This window comes from Dipodomys merriami, unplaced genomic scaffold (genome assembly GCF_024711535.1).
Source record: "Dipodomys merriami isolate MVZ:Mamm:240054 unplaced genomic scaffold, mDipMer1.0.p SCAF_39, whole genome shotgun sequence".
Lineage (NCBI taxonomy): Eukaryota > Metazoa > Chordata > Mammalia > Rodentia > Heteromyidae > Dipodomys > Dipodomys merriami.
The window spans coordinates 11122592-11127819 of NW_027205492.1; the positions used below are offsets into that span (position 1 = coordinate 11122592).

The 5228-nt window shown below is 45.3% G+C and overlaps 1 long non-coding RNA gene across 1 annotated transcript; it reads right to left on the reverse strand.

The window, feature by feature from the left end:
• Positions 1–275: 275 nt before the first annotated feature.
• LOC138805348 (uncharacterized) lies at positions 276–3142 on the reverse strand. The gene is made up of 3 exons (XR_011365500.1): positions 2906–3142; positions 789–1163; positions 276–540 (listed from the first exon to the last, which is right to left on the reverse strand). It is a non-coding gene; the product is annotated as an uncharacterized lncRNA (long non-coding RNA).
• Between the last annotated feature and the right edge of the window lie 2086 nt (positions 3143–5228).

Here is a 5228-nt window from a genome sequence, read left to right on the forward strand (position 1 = left end):
TGCCAGACAAGATACAATTCTTCATTGACACTGAATTTCTTCATTGAGAACAAAACTGAACCAGAAAGTGCTGAACCTGTGTAGCATCATCCACTGCCTGGCTCCCTGGTGTCAGTCATACTGACACCATTCCAAGAGTGACCCCCAAAGCCGGAAGATCTGCATCCAGGTCCTGGTGTCCAGTGACTCCTGCCTGACCTGTGTATCTAACTTTTCAACTCTTGAATTTGTTTTCTCTTTCTTGAAGCCAATTACCACCACCTTAGCCTCTGAAATCAATGCTTGTTTATTCTTCCATAGTGTTTGCAGGTCTGGGAGTGGTAAGAGACAAGGCAGATCCCCTGTGCTCTCTGGTCTCTCTGTAAAAGGACATCAAGGTACTGGCTGGGCTGCAGGCTCATGTATCTCCAGAGGATCCCGGGGAGTACCCCATTCCAAGCCCACGCAAGTTGTCATCAGAGATCAGTTCGTATGATCAAAGGTCTAAGGCCTCTTTTTCTTGCTGGCTGTCCACCAGCGCTTCTCTCTGCCATCTTGCATCTGCAGAAGAAAGGATTATCACAGAATAATGAATCCTACTTGAAGCTCCTTGAATGTAGCTGACTTCCTGCTCTGCCAGCAGCCAATGAAAATGCTCTGTTTTTAAAGGCTTTATCTGATTGGTCAGATTCATCCAAATAATCTCCAGAACTCGGAGCTGAATGACTCAAGACTTCACACCTGTGAAAATCCCTTCCCAGCAGTAGCTATGCGAGTGGTTGATGGAATAACCTATGTGTCTAACTCACCTTCCACAGACCTGGAAACTGCGAATGAAGCAAGGACAGAAGCCTTCAGCATTTCCTCGTGTCCTCCTTGCCCTTGAGGCAGAGCTATGTCACTGCAGTGATACCTGTTGCTAGGCACGGGGAGGTACCAAGTGCTGTCCGAGGTGACAGTGAATCCTGATACTCATTTGTCCTGGAACCCAGAAAAGACTAAAGCAAAGGCCGTAGAATAGAGGAATTCATTTATCTCAAGATTCATCATTTCCTGTGAAATGATTTAATGTTTACTCTGTCTCCTCTTATTGGAGTTTTAATTTCATTGCCACCGATAGAGAAGACTCCACACTCCACATCCGAATGTGACATCCCGGTCGGCTCCCAGAGCTGGATTATCGGCTTCACAAGAGTAAGGGGGCAGAAATATTTTAATTTTGTTTTTAATTATACAATAACAAAAGCTGTACGAACTGGGAGCGAATACCTTAAAATTAATTATCAGCTAGAATAAGTTTCTCAGAAAGGCCTTTCAAAGCTTAATCAAGATAAAATGAAAAGAACATAAAATTAAATTTTTTTTAAAAAATCTACTAAAGGATGAAATAATTCAGAGAAGAAACATGAAAAAAGAAAACTAAGTTATGAGAGACTAAGGGCTCTAAATTAGACACCCCTCTTGATCATTGTCAAGGACAAAGCTTGCTTGAATTATGATCAAACACCCATATCATTCTTCCTCTGCTCGAAAATGTGGAAGAGTGGCGGAGGTTTATTTCACTTTCCAGATATGACTTGACTCCCAATTTCATGGCAACTTTCATGCCGTTTTACAAGACAGCAGATGAGCAAATCAATGTCAGCTCATGAGCAGCGAGCACACGGCCGAGTCTGGGGCGTGACTCCGGTGCCAGAAGATGCCAGTGTAAGAAGGCACCGGAGACTTGAGGCTGACATGGCTGCTCTACCAGGGCACGTCTCCTCACGTGTTTATACCCTAACCTCTGCCCCAGGACACTACCATAACTCATGTCTCAGGGGTCAAAAAGGAATCTTTAAAATGGAGGCCTTATTTGAAGTTCACCTGCTTGGAATCACATTATTTGCTTGTTTGCTAATTCGCCTTCCTAGTACACATTTTCCCTTATAGCAGAATTTGGCTTCCTTTGCTTTTTCTGATACATTTGTCTTGGAGAATGGACAATGAGCCCTTCCCTAGCTCCAATGACAAATGATCTGAGCCTAGGCCACAGTGTGGACACTCCAAGTCTCAGTGATTGATCAAGGATGGAAATGTGACATCAGAGTAAGACCAACAAGACAGCATCTCAAACCTTTGCTGTAACCATTGCTAAATTAAATCTGAGCCAATAGGGTTGTCTAGCTGATAGGCAGAAACCCCAGGGCTATTGGCATCTTCTTGCCAAAGTTTACCTGGGAATAAATATGATCTTTAAAAACAAACAAACAAAAAACGATGGAAAGAGAAAATTACTCATCCCCGTGTTTGAGCACCTGGATCTAGCTTTACCTGAAGCCCATTATACATGCAATTATCATTCACATCACCAAATAGATTTACTTTTGCATTATACCAGTTTGAGCTCATTTGGGCTTTTGTACTTTTTGCTTTTTACTGACATTTTGTCCCCAAGACTGATGGCTAATCACTTTGTAAAACTTTTTTTGTTGTTGTTGGTCATGGGGCTTGAACTCTGGGCCTTAGCACTGTCCCTCAGCTCTTCAGCTCAAGGCAAGTGCTCTACAACTTGAGCCACAGTGTCACTTCCAGTTTTCTGGTGGTTTATTGGACATAAGAGTCTCACAGACTTTCCTGCCGGAGCTGGCTTTGAACTGCGATCCTCAGGTCTCAGCCTCCTGAGTAGCTAGGATGACGGGCGTGAGCCACCAGCACCCGGCTCACTTTGTAAAGACTTCCATCATTGCTACTCTCAATATTTGTCATTTGTCTCTTCTGCTTCATATCTGTCATCTATCTATCCATGTCTACCTAGGTGAGATACAGAGAAAGACATAGATAGATCTCCTTCTCTTTGCCTTTGTTGACTTGCTCCCACCAATCTGAAATGCCTTGTGTTCCTCCTTTTTCACCCTTGTTAAGCCCTTCTACCCTGCCTCTGTACCTGTTGGCTGGTGCTCCGTCTTAGGCTGCTCATTTGCCAGTTCCTCTGTCTCCAACCTCCATCCCAATTCCCTTCCATGATCCTGGAATTAAATGCTCTCCCCCATTCCCTGTGGTTATAGCCTGACGTTCATCTGGAGCCCCCAGCATTCCCAGGTGGCTTGCTGGTACAGCTCCTCAATGGGCTCTCTGACCTTTCAAGGACCCTTTAACCTGCTCCTCCTCCCCCCTGTCAGGCACCTCTGTCACCCTCCCCGCGTCCCCAGGTCATTTGGCATGCTCTAAGAATGACACTAAACTCCTAGACATGGCCTCCAGAGGCTGCTGGTGTGATCTGCCCAGCTCTCTGCTGCCTTTCCTCACCCACCCTTTCCTCCCCACTTCCACTCCAGGTTTCCCATCCCCTCAGCTCCCTCATCACAGGACCATCCGTGCTCCTCCACCCTCCATGACCCAGGCCTGGGCCTTTCTTTTTCTGTTCTTCAGACTGTACAATCTCCTTTCTCTCAGAGTATGTGGTGTGGTCTCGTGGATTAGATTGCCTGTCCCAGTTGGCTCTTCAGCTCTTCTGAGTGGATCCCTCCTTCAGCTTTACTCATCCATTGTGACATTGCAGCTGAATACGAACACACCCATGTGACCTGGCACAACCATTGTGACATTGCAGCTGAATACGAACACACCTGGCACCATGAAACTCAGTGCCCTGACTGACTTTACGTCACCAGCACTTGGTGCATGCAACCTCTGTAGGACACAAGGCACTGAATGAATTAATTAATTAATGAAGCCCATAATCAGGCATAATGCATAGTGCTGAGTGGATGGAGAAAGAATGGAGAGAAGGATGGGTGGATGGATGGATGGAAGCCGAGGTAAATGCATTTTTATTCTCCAAGCTGCTTTTTGCCTGCATTTGGAAAGCAGTAGAAAACAAATAAAACTCTTTTTAAAAATGATCACAGGCTCTGGGCTGGGAAGGTGGCTCAGTGGTAGAGCACTTGCCTTGCATGCCTGAGGCCCTGGGTTCGATTCCTCAGCACCACATAAGCACAAAGAAAAAAGCCGGAAGTGGCGCTGTGGCTCAAGTGGTAGAGTGCTAACCTTGAGCTGAAGAGCTGAGGGACAGCGCCCAGGCCCAGAGTTCAGGCCCCACGACCGGACCCCCAAACAAAAATGATCACAGGCTCATCTAGAAATATGAGCTCTTAGAAGAGACCCACAAGTCACAGAGGCCTAAATTGAGAGCGAGACAGTGGAAGACCCATGGGGAGGCCTTGAGCAGTTATTACCCGCTCTGAACACAGCTGGCACCAGCCCTGTCCTCCCGATGGTTGGCACCCTAATTCTCTACATGAGCCTCTGTTAGTTTTTGGCCAAAGTAGCAGCTAGATGAGGAGCATTTATATCATCATGGGAGACCTTTTGATGTCGATTTCTAAGGTACTGGAGTGATATTTTATTAATATGTATTTTCTCGGTGTGAAAAGTTGTGGCGTTTCACAGCCTGAAGGCATTAAACACTGCATTTTATTAGGCCTTGTCTTTACCCAGTAAGGAAAGCTAAGGGAGGGAAAAAACAAAGGAATCTGTAAAGACAGAAAGGAACTTACCCTTCCAAGTCACATCCACCATCCACCGATGGCTCTCCTGCAGGCCATGCAGGCATGCGCAGCTGGGGAAGAGCAGCTGGTCCACTCTGTGGTTTTGCTTGGCAACAGTTTCTGACTTGTGTCCAACAGACACTCGGTGCCTAACCATCAGAGACCTGGCAGTCAATCGTATCAAGTCTGTTAATCCATTAGCTATGGAGGGAAGCGACAACAACGAATCCAAGGTCACCATTGAAAGATGATGATGATCCCTTACATCGATGTGGCCAAATATTTGAAAGATGTGACTTTGGTATTTCATTCTAGTTTCATTGGTAGGTTTTAAATCATATTTTAATAAGCTCATATTCATTTGAGTTTCAGGCATTGTGTTAACCGCCCCCATCCCCTACACATATAGTTTTGTAACAGAAAATAGAGGAGACATGGCTGCTGATTTATTCGCTGGGATGGAGGTGCTGGTGTATTTACACAGACGCCTAGACCACTGCCCAGCTATCATATTTAAACCTTCCGTTAATCCATGCCTTTGACTGGTCAAACACAAGACTGACTCTGCATTGTGGGTCTTTTAAAATCATTCCCAGACCAACAGGTGATTTGTTTTATGTACCTAGTGCATGCATTCAACTTGTGACAAAGTATTGCTATTTTTCTATCAACACAATCAAATGTATACAGCTTATAGGCCTTAAAATTCACCTGTTTCTG